Source organism: Crocuta crocuta, unplaced genomic scaffold (assembly GCF_008692635.1).
Source record: "Crocuta crocuta isolate KB4526 unplaced genomic scaffold, BGI_CrCroc_1.0 scaffold448, whole genome shotgun sequence".
NCBI classification, from domain to species: domain Eukaryota; kingdom Metazoa; phylum Chordata; class Mammalia; order Carnivora; family Hyaenidae; genus Crocuta; species Crocuta crocuta.
Genome location: NW_027532411.1, coordinates 4,111,412 through 4,127,926, shown reverse-complemented (window position 1 = coordinate 4,127,926; position 16,515 = coordinate 4,111,412). Strand labels below are relative to the sequence as shown.

Here is a 16,515-nt window from a genome sequence, read left to right as displayed (position 1 = left end):
ATGGAATATTTTACATTATGGTGTGCAATAATACCATATATAGTATTCCCAACTTTGAAAATTGTAAGGATATATTTCAGAATAATTGTTAGTGTTGTAGAAAGATGGTGACAAATACTAGCCACCTGTATAACTTAAGGACCTCTTGTATATCTAGCATCATTCTAGGAACCGTATATTATATATTTTATTCTAAATTGAATATTTATATTGGGTGTTTGTTGTGAGGAACGTTTTGTCATGGCGGCCTTTCAGTTACTTAAGCTGATGGTTAGAAGCAGACAACAAGAATCATTCCTAGTTCTGAACTACGTAATGATAAACACCACAGAATTCTCGCAGTCTCCCCAGGGTCCCTCCCCAGAAGCTGTCAGGGTCAGTAGTACTCCATGCATCTTTCCGGCTAGTCTATACATGGATCTATATAGTATATACATTGTTTAAAAAGATGATATTTATAGAAGTGTTTAACTTTGGTATAGTTTATCTTTTAGGACTATACATTTTGTGTCACACTAACAAAAGCCTTTCTTATTCCATGATTATAAAAGAATTATCTTGGTTTTAGGGTTTTATGTTTCAGGTTTCTATCCAACTAGAAGCCATCTGGAATTTATTTTGATAGAAAATAGGAGGTAGAGATCCAACCGTTTTTTTTCCCCCTTCCAGAATGCTACCCAACACTATGTATTTAAACCTCTGTCTTTTTGGGGTGCCTGGCTGGTTCTGTCTGTAGGGCGTGTGACTCCTCATCTTGGAGTTGTGAATTCAAGCTCCACACTGGGTGTAGAGTTTACTTTTAAAAAAGCTAAAGGGAGGGATGCCTGGGTGGCTCATTTGGTTAAGCCTCTTCGGCTTCGGCTCAGGTCACGATTTCGTGGTGAGTTCAAGCCCCGTATCCAGCTTTGTGCCGACAGCTCAGCCTTGAGACCAGTTCAGATTCTGTGCCTCCCTCTCTCTGTTCCTCCCCCGTTTATGCTTTCTATGTCACCTGACAAAAATACTTTTTTTTTTTTTTAAAAAGTTTTTTTAAAAAACGTTAGAAAATAAAACTCCTTTTCTCTCTAAATTTCAAGTATTACAGACTAGTACTAAATCTCTTATTATTTGGGTCCATTTCTGGACTTTGTAGCTGGTTTCATGGATCTGTCTAGTCATCTGCCAGCACCACACTGATTAGCTCGTTGCCGTGCTGTGATGTTTTGATATGACAGAGCTAGACTCCCTTCATTACTTTTTTTTTTCTGGGTTATTTCCTTTTTCTGGTTGACTCACTAATTTATATACAGTAAAACTCAATTCTTGTGTATGTTTTTATGCGATTGATAAATGCTCAGACTTGTACATCCAACCACCACAGTTTCATCACTGCAAAATTCCCCTGTGCTGGCCTTGGAATGTCAGCTCCCCCACCGCCCAATTCCTGCCTTCCACTGATAGATTTTCCATCCCTGCAATTTTACCTTTTTGTGGGTTTATCTTTCTATATAAATATTAGAATCAGTCCTTAGTGTCACCATGAAATTGTTTTTGTAGTTGGTATTGGCTATGTGTTAAATCAAGAGTTAACCTAGAATTGGTATCTTGATGTTGATTATTTCTATTATTGATGTCGGTATTACTATCTGTTAGTATAGTATTTTTTTAAATGTTCATGTATTTTTGAGAGAGAGGGAGACAGAGAATCCAAAGCAGCCTCCACCCTGGCAGCACACATCTCGACTCTGGCCTCAACCCATGAATGGAACCACGAGATCATGACCTGAGCCGAAATCAAGAGTTGGACACTCAACTGACTGAGCCACCCAGGCGCCCCAGTTTAGTACTTCTTTTAGCTTCATTATAAGGTAGTTTATTTTTTTATGTTTCGTATTCTATAAATGAAACAGGTTATTTTATGCTGATTTTGCGCTTAGCTACTATGTTAACTAGGGTTCTCGATATATTTGTACATGTTTGTTATAAGGTATTGACATAATTTGTTATAAGATACTGACAATTTTGGGGGCCAAGAAGTTCTACAGTCTGCTCTCAGCATGCTAGAGACCCAGCAAAGCTAATGGTCTAGTCCACAGCCTGAGAGCCAGAGAGCCTAAAGTAGATTCCAGTGTGGGTCTGAAGTCCTGAGAATCAAGACTGTGAGAGCAGATCTGTGTCCCAGCTCTCAGAGTCAGGTTCTAGAGGGGGTTTAAACTTCCTCTACTGTTTTGTTGAGCTCAGGCCCACAGCAGTTTGAAGGAAGCCCATCCACCCTGGGGAGGGCCATCTGCTTTCCTCATTCACCCAATTCAAATACTAATCTCTTTCTGAACCATTCTTATGGACACACCCAGAAATGTTGAACCAGCTATCTGAGCAGTCCTTGGCACCTAAAATTAACCATCACAACTCCATTACTAAATTCTCATTATTTGTAACATTTTAAATGTATTCCTTGGGGTTTACTTAAAAGTATCCACATCTGTAAATGATAGTTTTATTACCTCTTTTCTAATGTTTATAAAGTTAATTTTCTAATTTATTCTTTTGTCTGATTTCTCTCTCTCGCTAAATTTGCCCAAGAGCTGCAGGGATGGTAGCATCTTACACGCTTCACTCTCTGCATTTGGCAGACCTTCCTCAGGGGTTGTGGATTTGTGTTTCAAATTTCCTGAACTTCTTCAGGGTAGAAGTTTACAGTATTTGTTTTTGTATTTTCTTATTTCTTTTGACCGATTATCAAGGAGAGAATTTGGAGAAGCTACCTTACTACCAAAGTCTTAACGAAGTCCTTGAAAAGACATTTGTGATCAAAGTATTGTCCTTACATTGAAGTCCTTGTAAATAGCTGGAAAGCTACTTAATTTTCCCATCCTCCTCCCCTAAGTCATCTCTTCTGTTTCCAATCTTTTACTGTAAATAAATGAAATTTCTTCCTATCAGATATGCTGCCGGCACCCCAACTTCGAATGTAAGTTGGACTTCGTAACTCGCTTGCAAAGGACAGAGTGTGCAAAGGAGAGAATAGTAACTTGACAGTTAAGAAAGCCCAGGGGCACCTGAGTAGCCCAGTCATTTAAGTATCTGACTTTTGATTTCGGCTCAGGTCATGATCTCATAGTTCAAGCCCATATCGGGATCCTTGCTAATGGTGGAGAGCCTGCTTGGGATTCTCTCCTCTCTCTGCCCCTCCCCTGCTCACACGTGTGCATGTGTGCTCTCTCGGTCTCTCTCTCTCTCTCATGAAATAAACTTTAAACAAAAGAAAGCTGACAGAGACTACCTTAACCAAGTGGCCATAGTAAGCATCACTAGTGGTAAATCCTGTTAATATGCCCTCGTTCAGGGGATGTGACGTGTGTATAAAACCCCACAGCACCATCTACCCAGTCTCATGGGAAAAGCATCAGGCAAACCCAGCTGAGGGACACTACAAAATACCTGACCATTACTCCTCAAAACTATTAGATTCATGAAAAACAAAGGACTTAGAGACTATCGCACCAGAGGAGGCGAAGGAAACATGACGACAATGCAGTGAGTTTTCCTGGATTGGATCCTGCATCAGAACAGAACATGAGTGAAAAAACTAGTGAAATCCAAGAACGTTCTGAAGTTCATTCATGTACCCGTGTTGGTTTCTTAGTTTTGACAAATGAACTATGGTGATGTACGTCGTTAATGGGAAACGGGGTGGGAGGGGAAGGATATGTGGGAATAGTTGCCAAGAAGGAAAATGTACTAATAGAATTAGAATCCTTCTAAACTGGGCGTATACTTTGATCATTTCCAGAACCTAATTTTTAATTTTTCAATGTTGGTTTATTTTTGAAGGAGAGAGAGACCCTGCACAAGCGAGGGGTTTGGGGGCACAGAGAGAGGGAGACACAGAATCCAAAGGAGTCTCCAGGCTTTGAGCTGTCAGCACAAAGCCCAAAGCAGGGCTCGAACTCACAGACTACGAGATCATGATCTGAGTGGAAATCAGACGTTTAACCAACTGAGCCACCCAGGCGGCCCTATAAATAACATTTTTTTTAATGTTCATTTATTTATTTTGAGGGGGGAGGGGCAGAGAGGGAGACACAGAATCCGAAGCAGGCTTCAGGCTCTGAGCTGTCAGCACTTACTTACTTTTTGAAGAGATAAAAATTCACTTTCTTCCTCTCAGGATTTTAGAAGATAATGTATGCACTTGGAGGAATATTTGGAGAAAGGTCATCGATAAAGATCCAATGGGTGAAAACTGTAAAACCTAGGAACAGAAATATAAAAGAGATTCTTACTCTAAAGAGAATAGCCCAAGGGGCTAGCCTTAAAAAAAAAAATTAACTCTCTAATTAGATCCTCATAAAAAAAAAAAAAAAGCTTGATTTTTATGCTTGGATATAATTGAAAAACTGCATATTTCCTCTTAGAGTTTCTCTGTGACCATCAGAGGCCTCTCACCAGCTCCAAGAAGTTCTGTAGTAAAGAAACCTGCTTAACACAATATTTTCCCAAACGTACTTGACCGTGGAACTTTGTCCTGTCACATCTGTGAAAATCTAAGCAACACCTGTAGCACTTTTCAAAAATTCTATTCTGTATGTGTGACTTTTAATGTTAACCCTGGTATTATGTTTGCACGTATAGGAGGATTTGGAGGAACTTAACGGAAGGCCGTGGGGGAGAGGAAGGGGGGAAATAGTGGGGGAGAGGGAGGGAGGCAAACCATGAGAGACTCTTGAATGCAGAGAACAAACTGAGGGCTGATGGGTGTGGGGGGGGAGGGGAATGGGGGTGATGGGCATGGAGGAGGGCACTTGTGGGGATGAGCACTGGGTGTTATATGGAAACCAACTTGACAAGAAACTATTTGTAAAAAAAAAATGTTAACCCTGGTATTTATACTGTTTGGACTATTTTATCACCAAAATAGAGGCTTCTCAACCAATTATTCTAGAGAATTTATTATCACTTAATGATCAGGATTTACTTAAGAATATCCTTACTGTTTAATAAAACAAAACGTAATTATTGAGAACCTCCTCTGTTCATCATGTTGGAATATTATGACTTTTAAGATTTTTTGGCAATCTGATTCTTTAAAAAAATTTTTAACTTTAATTGCCTACTTGACAAACATAAGTAATGGATGTTGATACACCCAGCACTGGGTTTTTTTTGGAGTTTTTTTGTTTTTGTTTTTGCTTTTGCTAAAACAAACTTACTTCTCTTGGGTTAGCCCAGTAATCTCTAAACATTTTTGGATGTTCACTCCATTAGTTAAAAATAAAACAAACAAACAAACAAAAACTGTATTTATCTAATCTTGCTTTATAAAGCATATATTAATACATAACATAGTTTGGACTAGGGTGTTGTTTTTTAAATTATGCTGATTTAAATACTTTTCATTGGTGTATTTAATATCATTTACATTTAAAGTAATTATATGGTTTATATGGTTGGATTCATATCTACCATTCTCATTATAAAAGTATACAAAAAAGGATAGGATAATGATGAAATAAATTATTTGTGAATATCCTGACATTTGTGATACCTTCATACTATTTAATATCTTAAAGCCCAATATAAACTTTGTTCAAAGTTAATTAATAACAAGCATTTGTCAATTTGTATTTCAAATTGATAATTTCTTTTTTTCTTCTCTGATCTGATTAGGAGCTAATAAAAACTCCTAGGTATTATGCAATATTCTAAGTACTTTTTATGCATTAACTAGCGTAATCTTAACAACCACTATATGGGATAGGCAGTATGATTATGATGAAGAAATTGAGGCATGGAAAAATTAAGACAAAGGTCACACAGCTTGTAAGTGGCAGCATTTGGATTCAAACCTAAGAATTTGGTTCTATTTTGTTACCTCTTACATATCGTAGCCACTAGTCACACATGGCTATTAAATTTATGTTTAAAAATTAAAAATTTAGTTCCTCAGTTTCACTAGCTGCATTTCAAGAGTTTAATAAGTGTATTTGGGGGGTGGCTATCATATTGGACAGCCCTAATTGAGGACATTTTCATCACAGTAGACTCTTCGGGACAGCATTGACTTGGGCAACTGTATCTTGTGGTGTGGCTTTGGGAGAACTCAGGGTATGAAACAAGCATTGGCTGAGCTCTTTTTCAGTTGTTTGCATGTGCTTGCATGATTCATATTGTCTTCAGTGTTTTTGTAGAGATCTTTGAAAGACGATTGTCTATTTTGTAGTGTTTGGTTTAGTTAAAACCAGATAATATAACCCATAACCGAACACATTAACTGTGATATGTCAAAATAGAGGGATAAGTGAAGACACCACTGTCCCCGATCCCTTGATGCTGTGAAATACTTCAGTGTTGTCTAACACGGGATTCAGGAGATAGTCTCCATGTCAATTTATGGGCAGAAAGGTAAATATACCTAGACGTTCTAACAGTCATCTTCTATCTACTTGGAAGGTCACTATTCTAGATCTCTGACCTCACCCTTTTGACAAAGCTGTTCATCCCTCTTCATCAGTGCCTTGCTCTTTTATCATTGTTCCTCTGTCTTCCTCTTTGCAAAGAAATAAGCAAAACTTAGGCTGGAGACCAGCAAGACTATTGCTCAGCAGGGGAACTAAAATCTTAACGGGATGCAGATGTTTACTATGTGGAATACAGGGCCAGAAGGAGACAGCACATGAAAAGATGAAGATAAATATTCTTCAAAGTTGCTTTCTTTGATTCTCTTAAGAAAAATCTTGGTTGCTTCTTTGACAAGATAAAAACCCTTTCCTAATGTTTTTGCAAACACATTTTCTGCTTTTAGTGTCACATTTTCTGTTTGATTTACTGTTTCACAAGAACTTTTTTCCTCAGTGCAATCATAGAAAATAATTGACATCTTAACTGAATTTATTTTATACTGTAATAGAACCTGATATTTCTTTGTCAACGTGTGTGTAAGACAACGAAATAGGGATAGATGTAATTTCACTTGCACACCTTGCAAATACTTTTCATAAAGTGTGTACTCAGTGCTTTAAAGTGAAAGGTGGCAGGAAACTAGTAGACTCCATTACCTCCATTACCAAGACTACACTGTGCTTCTCAACAGGAGCGCAAGGAGGGTATTTTGTGTAGGACTGTCCCACATGTCACTGGACATCTAACACTCAGGTCCCAGGCCACCAACCAGGCCCATGCCCCCTGGGAGTGGGTACTACTCGGGTTGAGAACTCTCGGGCTAACAGTTTCACTGCAGACTCTCATTACTGTCTCAGCTTACAAGAGAGAAGATTATTAAAAATCTCTAATTACAATTAGATAACAACTCCCATTCAGGACACTTGGGTCACTTGGTTAAGCAGATGGCTCTTGATTTCGGTTCAGGTCATGATCTCATGGTTCGTGAGACTGAGCCCCATGTCAGACTCCCTGCTGACAGCATGGAGCCTACTTGGGATTCTCTTCCCCCGCTCTGTCTGCCTCTCCCACCAACCCCCCCCCCCCAAATAAATAAACTTAAAAAACATTCCCATTCAAAACAAAAGCCTTATTGTTTCTAATCACAGCTCCTACTCATTAAGCATCTGCCATGAGCCTGGCACTGCTATATGCCATACGTGCCTTCTCTTGTTCTGTTCTCCTTGTATAGCATATGAAGTGATGAGGAATCTATTAAGTGCATAGTATATGATTAAAGTTCATCATCTAATATTTTGTTGGTACATTCTACATGCTAGGCACTGAGATAAATTCATGAACAAGCTAGACACAGTTGTTGCCCTCAGTGAGATTGCATTTAGTTTACGCAGCTAAGTCCGTGGAAGCATCAAGATTTTAACCCAGATCTGTCATTTCTAGAACTGCCTCCTGATTTCTACTACTACCTCTATTTTCCTTCTTCTTTTTTTTTTTTTTTAACATTTATTTACTATTTTTGAGAGACAGAAAGAGACAGTGCGAGCAGAAGAGGGGCAGACAGAGGGAGACACAGAATCCAAGGCAGGCTTCAGGCTCCAAGCTGTCAGCACAGAGCCTTGACATGGGGCTCGAACTCACGAACTGTGAGATCATGACCTGAGCCCAAGTTGGATCCTTAACCAACTGAGCCACCTAGGTGCCCCCCAGATTATCTTGAAGGAGAATTTAGTCAGCCAAGCTCATCCTAACTGATGAACTGTAAATATATTTAGCAGACATACAGCCCTCTGCAATTACGGTCTTTATCCTCCTAGGGGTTGCCCAAGTCCATGCGGACAGCCCTCTGTAGAACAGTGTGGTGTGCAGCCTGTGTGGCTGTTGATGATCAAACGCCCAGCTCCCCCTGCCTGGAATACTTTCCCCTGTTCTATAGAATTCTTTCCTGCCTCAGGAAGTTGTACCTTGCAATGAGAGTCCACTAAAAAACCTCCTCTGATACTTGGATTTTTCTGGTTCTAATCAACTAACCTCTGTCCCTCTCTTCTTCCCTCCCTTCTTTTCTTTCACTGATGCATACAGTATTTTTGAATGCCCATTATTTTTCCATGTTCTAGGACTATGGTAATATAGCCAGTGAAACAGCCCTTGTCCTCAAAGATCACACCACAGAATTACTTCTATCCTTCCTTTCTCATTGTGTGAGTAACTCATATCATGCTCATGTCATTTATTAAGTTCGGTTGTATCCTCTAGTGCTTTTACTACAATGATATTTGTTTGGAACAGACTAGGCTAACACTGATGTGAATTCAGTGACATTCTTAATTTGATTGGTGTTATAAGTTTGCATGCCAGACTGTAGATCGGTGTGCAGAGTTTCGTACAGAGGAGAATCGCATACAGTATATTATTTTATTCCTACTCTCAAATACTGAGAAGCAAACACTGGAAGACTTTTCTTTTCAACAGGGATATCTAGTTGCCTATACCAGATATTCTGTGTAATATGCACATATTAGATATTAGGAATATAGTAAAAAAAAAAAAAAGGAAAGGACTCAGCAAATTGGGTGGGTCGAAAACTTTATTATTTCTCAAGATAAACTTTTACCCCAAAAACATGTTACTTGGGTGTGTGAAGTCCTTCCCGTTTGATTATGACTCACTGAGGGCAGAGGTCATGTCATTATCCTGTTTATGATACTTATTGTCCCTTAACTGTCTAAAGCCACTACAACTCACTGTTGGCACTAAACATGGGCTCAGTTTTTATTGTCTTGAATATGAAAGCAGAAGGCATTTTTATCAGCCAGAGAGTAAATAATACTGTGGAGAGAGCATGGTTCTGGAAAACAGGAAACCTGGGTTTTATGTCCCAACTTCATGAGTCCCTCATGTTGTGGCCTCGAATAAATCACCCCAACTTACTGGGGCCAGTTTGCTTGAAAAATGAGAAGACTGAATAAGACTGTCTCAAAGTTTCTTGCCTGCTGCCAGACCGTGTGATCATTCTGTTACCACTGTATGGTAAATACCTGGAACGGTCACATGAGTGTAAGAAAATTGAGGTTATAAAGTCCTTATTTCCGTTTTTAAATATGGATAGCTTTGGATGGTTTTATTGAATTTTCTAGAGAGAACTTGTATTTCAGCCTCTCATCATCTGCATATGTTCAGCCTAGGCATAAGACCTCATGTAGCTAGACATTTCTCAGTTGACGGTAAACACTTTTCTCTTTTCTCCTCTCTTTGGACAGACCCAACGTTCCCCCAAGACCCAAATGTCATCACAGGGATGTGCATCAGTGGCTACGATTGGCTTTTAGAACTTTTACAGATGCCACAATCATCAGACTCACATCAGGTCAGTGAGTATCACTGGATGTCTGTAAGGCTCCTCCCTTCAAGGTGTCTAGGTTCTATTTAAAATTTTTTTTTTAATGTTTTATTTATTTCTAGGAGAGAGAGAGAGACAGCGTGAGCAGGGGAGGGCCAGAGAGAGAGGGAGTCACAGACTGAAGCAGGCTCCAGGCTCTGAGCTGGCAGTCAGCACAGAGCCCGATGCGGGACTCGAACCCACGAACCGCGAGATCATGACCTAAGCGAAAGTCGGACGCTTAACCGACTAAGCCACCCAGGCGCCCCTCAAGGTGTCTAGGTTCTAGTAAGAGAGTTTGAGTGAATACATAACTAGCAGTATTATGTACTTGAACCCGGAGTCTAACTAACTATTGAGATACTTTGAGGCAGGCCATGAAGGGCACGGGGGAAGCCTTGCTCCAATTACAGATAAATGCCATACAAACTTCCAGTAAAGATTTTTAACTGCATGTATCCTGAAACTCCTGGGCCCTGCCTGTAATCCTACACTAGAGAGCCATCTTGTCCTTGCAATCCAGTGTCCAGAAAGTCCATCCGGGACTGAGAAAACAGTGCCAGGACTGACTCTGTGACCTGTTCGTCTCTGCATAGCAAATGAGAAAATTGAGGATGAGGCGGTGAGACTTTAATAAAACTCATTCGATTTAAATTACTGCCTTTTACTTTGGGAATTAGTATGTCCATCCTAGTAGCCTGGTGTTGAAAATGTCCTTTTATGAAACGATGATGATGGTGGTAAGTGGTTTGTTGTCGGGGTGATTGATTGTTGCTATGATTATCAGGTTCATGTTCCTACTTGGCAAGGTCAAAGTTGATGGTCCTTGAATTCCTCAAGAATAACAAGCGCTGCCATCAGTGCTTTGTGAACATGGTTTGTGTCTTCACAGCACTTATCTTCTGCTCTTTCACCCTATGGAAAGAAGTCAAGTCAGCAATACTCTGCTCATTTTATGGTTAAACAAACAGATTGGGAACCATGTGTTCTATATTTTCTATTAATGCAATACAGGCTTGTCCTGGCATTGATTAAAAAATCTGCTCTCCAGACACCTCTGTATGTAGTAATTATATGTGTGGGGTTATTATATATGAGGTCGCCAGGCTTCACGTGTTCCTTACACCTTGCAAATATTGAACTAAGTCCTTTCACGCGGTAGGGGAGGCATCATCATTGATACTGTGGTTTTAATTAGCAATGGTAAATTTTTTTAAACTGAAAAATAGAGATGTCTACTTTCCTGGCTAAAGCTTCTAACATCTTTTGAGTATCTTGCTTTGAGGGGACGCTTCACACATCAGGTTTTGATTCTCATGCTGTTGTCTTCCATTCTGAAGGGAGCCAACTATTATCCTAAAAGGTCAGTATTTGGCTTCCATGCTTAATGACACAATCAAGCTTCATGGCTATTTTTCTATGAAATACAAGAGTTTTCTGTTAAATGCAGATGTCTTTCTGCTGCATCTTAGGTAGCTGCCTAGTGATCCAGAAGACTTAACACAAGAACTGGCCACTTCACGTCTTTTTCCACTGGTTACTACAGGGCTCTGGCTGAAGCACACACCGTAGCGAATCCAAGGAGGAACAAACTGAATCGTAAGTGGAGCACAAGAGAGAGTTCAAGAGGAAAAGAACTCTTTAAATGCCTCTACCCAGTTGCCCTAATGACTTTTTTTTTTAATTGAATTATGTAATTACCATGCAGTGTTATGTGAGTTTCATGGATACAACAGAACGATTCAACAATTCTATACATTTCTCAGTGCTCATCATAATAATGCTCCCTTGATCCCCTATATCTGTTCCTGCATATGCTTTGGAGTCCACAAGCCTACCTTTAAGGCTTGTCTCTCTTGTATAGAAACTGTGATTCAAGGTAAGCAGTTTAACCTCTTCGTTTGCAAATAAAGCAGCCAACGTCTATTGTCCCTGGATGAGGACCCCAGACTGTTAAATTCACAGCACGAATTCTCTCGATTGTCCCACCGCTAACATAGTGTGGCAGACACTGCCTTGGGGGTGCTTACAGAAGCCCAGTTTTGTGTGGGTAAAAATGTGTCTCCTACAGATTTGCTTCTCAAGCTTCACTGTAGCTCAAGGGACCGTGTAGGACAGAGTTCTGGTCCTAGAGACATGGGCAGGCAGCTGCTGCGTTCGGCCTTAGTTTTGCTGATCAAAGAGGACCCTTGTGGCTGCTTCCCTCTTCTGTTCTCTTTCTGCTCTAAACCCTGACGTGATGTCGGAACAGCAGCGCCTGGCTGTGGTCCTGAGAAAAAGGCTGAAAGAATCACATATATTGGCCCTCACGTTGTTGAAATGCTAAACCGACATCTGCAGTTCCCAGTTTTCAGACTTGCAGTTAGGTAGAAGAATAAACCCCTATTTGCTTAAGAGATTCCTTTACATACAGTTGAATACATTTCTGTCTGTGAAGGGAAGGATCATTATTATCGTCAGTCTGTAGATGAGGAAACTGGGGCCCAGCGATGTTAAATACTACGTCTGACCTGCACTGCTAGTCATTGATGGAACTGGAATTCAGACCCCACAGCGCTGACTTACAGCCTGAGCTCTTAACTACTTGTGGTTTTTGGAGGAATGAAATGAAATTACTCACATAAAGTATTTTAGCTTAATATGGTGCCTGGCTTGTATTACATGCTCATTAAAATCTTAAGACCTTTCCCACAATCACAGCTAATTGCTTAACAACGTGACTCCTGGGTTTTGGTTCTCATGAAATTATTTTCCATTCTAAGAGGAGTCAACTTTTATCCTAAAAGGTTGGTATTCAGTGTCCATGCTTAATTGAATAATCCAGCTTCCTGGCTGTAATAGGTGCTCAGAGAGTTTGTTATGTAAGTGAATGAATAATTCCTTTAGAGAAATTTTCCTAAGTACCACTCTTAGAAGGTTACTATAGTCCTCAATGGTAGTGAAACAAAATTTTTAAAAAAATTTTTTAATGTTTTATTTATTTCTGAGAGAGAGACACAGTGTGAGCAGGGGAGGGTCAGAGAGAAAGAGGGAGATACAGAATCTGAAACAATCTCCAGGCTAGCTGTCAGCACAGAGCCTGACGTGGGGCTCGAACCCACGACCTGCGAGATCATGACCTGAGCCGAAGCCAGGTGTTTAACTGACTGAGCCACCCAGGCGCCTTGAAACAAAATTTTTTTAAATATTAGTATAGTACAAAGTTTAAGTTCTACAACTAGTCTGCCTTGGTTCAGATCTAGCCTCCACCACTGACTGATAAACTGTGTGACATTAGGCAATTAATTTAACCTCTCTGTGCTTTATCTATAAGATGGAGACAATAATAATCCAAATTGCCTCATACTAATATTGTTAGCATTGATTGAAGTAATACATTTAAAACAGTTTTTAAAGGGTCTGGCATGTACTCAACAAATGTTAGCTTTCACAATAGTAACTTTTAATTATTTTTACTAATTCACATGTACCCTACCCAGAGTGGTTCCAGTAAATGAACCCACATTGAAGACGAGATCCTCATGGCATAGATGCAGCAATGCACATGTGGGTTCATGGTGACTTATCCACATTCTAACGTAGTAGGGTCAGAATAAAAATGGGGTGTGTGTTGGGGGGCCTCAGCTTGGCCGCCAGTACCTACATTCTTGATTTCCTTTGTAAAATATAAGTCCACTTTATTCTTGGTGTGTGCCTTTTAAAATTAAGACGTAAAAATACTGCAAACTTTTAATGACAAACTATAAAATGTTATTCCTACTTTGTTCCCTTTTCCCACTTCTGTTTGGAGATTTGCATGCCAGTCAGTTTATTTGAGAGGCGTCAAATCAACTTGATCAGGAAAAAATAGCATCTCTGTGCCTAATTAGCAATAATCATTGCAACTTAAAAATGAAACAGCAACAATGACAACAGAAACTAGCAATTATGTTAGCTTCTGGAATTCTGTTTTTTAATTTTTTTAATGTTTATTTGTTTTTGAGAGAGAGAGAGAGACAGTGCAAGCCCAAGACGGGCAGAGAGAGAGAGAGAGCGGAAGACATAGAATCTGAAGCAGGCTCCAGGCTCTGAGCTGTCAGCACAGAGCCCAACGTGGGGCTCAAACTCACAAGCAGTAAGATCATGACCTGAGTGGAAGTCAGATGTTTAACCAACTGAGTGCCCATGGAATTCTCTTTTTCCTTTAAATGGGCTAACACTTCTGGAAAGATGTGAAGAGACCTGCAGACCTATTCTCTAGTAGAACAGTCATAACTGGTGAAAGTGCTAAAAACAAAAACACAACTAGTTAATGTCTCTGGAGGTTTTCCTAAGACTGTACAGTATATGGAGAAATATTTATTCAGCAAAATCTACTAAATATGTAAGACCAGTGAGAGTCAGCGGCACTTGGATCATAGCCCTCTCTCCCCGTCTCTCCTTGCTCACTATGCTTGATGGGAGCTCCACTCCAGGCCAGTGTGGCCAAGAAGACCAAACGGCCATTTCCCCCTGTTGCCAGTCAAGGGGTGTGGTATTTTATGAGGAGCAGCAGGCCAACATTTCTAACCACCTACAACTTCAAGTTACAGAGGCTAAGTTCCTGGTGAGCGCATCCATGAGGCTGGGTACTCCTCTCTTCCAAGCAGTCCCCACGCATAGGGTCGAGGCTTCTCTGAGCATGGTAGTCTGAACATAATGGGTTGCTGGTCATCCTAACTCATAGGGTGAAGATTCCATGCCCGGGGAGCCGAGAGGCTACTCCCTCTCCCCAAGTCTCTGCTCACAAAGCATAGGTGTCCCTGCAAGGGAAGCAGGCCCCTGTCACTGTCTAGCACCTGGATCAGTGGCTCAGAGATTTTGCCCAGCGGGGTGTGATGAAGCCAGGAAGAGCAGAGAGCTCTGAAGCTCACCCCCAAAGGAACTGACTTTATTTGAAACAGAAGGTTCAAATCTAAGGGCACTCTCTAAAACAATGGAGATTTCATAGAAAGAAATTAAGAGGGTCTGGTCGTTCTGAGCTTCAAGCTAAACCATAAGTCAGCTAGTTTACTAGAGAGAATCAGGAAAAGACATCACTTCTAAAAGTTCCCCGATGTGAGAAAAAGGCTTCAAAGACTGGCCCCAAACTAGCCCTGCCTGCATTTAATTAGATTAAACTGAGGAAAGCAGTTTCTGTCCCAGGATAATGTCAGAAAGAAAAGAACAATCGCAAGCAATTAACAGAGTCTAACAGCTGAGTGTGATACAAAAGAGACAGACTCCTAAACAGAGAGGTCTGGGAAGGAGAAGGCCTCTTTGACCTTGACAGTGTTAAAACGACTGTCATTCCAGACTGTGTGCGTGTATGCTCCCACTGTTGGGGGGCAGGAAAAGGGAATTAGATTTCATTTAAATAGTATACCCAAATCACTAAACAAATAAATACGTGTACATGCTCATACAAAGGCCCAGAAAGGGAGGAGAAAAATCAGCACTGGAAGCTACTGCTCTATATTACCTAAAATGTCCCATGTGTGTGTGTGTGTGTGTGTGTGTGTGTGTGTGTGTGTGAGAGAGAGAGAGAGAGAGAGAGAGAGATGGAAAGAAACAGGAAAGTGTGACTCAACAGAAACTATGAGGGGGGCTAAATGTCAAATTTAGTGGACAAGGACTTCAAAGTGGTTGTAAATATGTTCAAAGAACTAAAGAAATCATCCTTAAGAAAGTAAACATCATGCTAACAAAGCTATGATGACAAAGAATATCAATAAAGAGAAATTATTTTACAGAACAGCCAATGGGAAACTATGGAGTTGAGCCATATAACTGAAATGAAAAATTCATGAGAGGAACCAACAGATTTGGGAGAATCAGTGAAGTAGAAGTTAGATTGATAGAGACTGCAAATTGAAAGGCAGAAAACAAACAAAAACAAGAAAGAAAGAAGGAAAAATGAACAGAACTTCAGAGAACAGAAATGAGGAGCACTATCATACCAACATACGCACAATGGGGAGCACCAGAAGGAGAAAAGAGATACAGAAAAGAGCAGAAAGTAATGTCCAAAAAAGGGGGGGGAGCTGAAAACATCCCAAATTTGATGAAAACTAATCTATGCATTTCAGAAACTCAATGGATTGTATGCAGGATAAACACAAAGAGATGCAGTAAGAGATACATCACAATAAAAATATTGAAATACAAAGGCAAAAAGAACATTTTGAAAGCAGCAAGAGAAAAAGGTCTCTTCATAGATAAATGAATCCCGCTAAGACCAAAATCTGACTTCTCAGGAACAATGGAGGAGAGAAGGCCATGAAATGACATATTTGGAGTGTTGAAGGAAAAAAAACTGTCAACCAAGTATCTTACGCCCCGCAAAGCTATCCCTCACAAATGAAGGTCAAATACAGACAGCTCCAGATAAAAACTGAGAGAATTTGTTGTTAACAGACCACTTACTGAAAATAACAAAGGGGATTCTTTAGGCTAAAGGCACGGGACTACAGACAATAATATGAACCTTTGAGAAAAAACAGTGGGCACTAGGAATGGTAATTATGTAATTATAAAGGGCAGTATAAATGTATATTTCTCCTCCTTTCTTCTCCCTGAATTAAAAATCAATGGTATAGGGGTGCCTGGGTGGCTCAGTCGGTTGAGCATCCGACTCCAGCTCAGGTCATGATCTCACAGCTTGTGAGGCCAAGCCCTGTGCTGACAGCTCAGAGTTTGGACCCTGCTTTGGATTTTGTCTCTCTCTCTCTCTCTCTCTCTCTCTCTCTCTCTCTCTCTCT

The 16,515-nt window shown here is 40.2% G+C and overlaps 1 long non-coding RNA gene across 1 annotated transcript in view; it reads left to right on the top strand.

The window, feature by feature from the left end:
• The first annotated feature begins 11,095 nt into the window (after positions 1-11,095).
• The window catches only part of LOC144243799 (uncharacterized), a 16,992-nt gene continuing 11,572 nt past the window's right edge, over positions 11,096-16,515 (top strand). The window contains exons 1-2 of the long non-coding RNA XR_013338784.1: positions 11,096-11,120; positions 11,230-11,356. This is a non-coding gene — a long non-coding RNA (uncharacterized LOC144243799). The remainder of the gene's footprint in view (positions 11,121-11,229; positions 11,357-16,515) is intronic.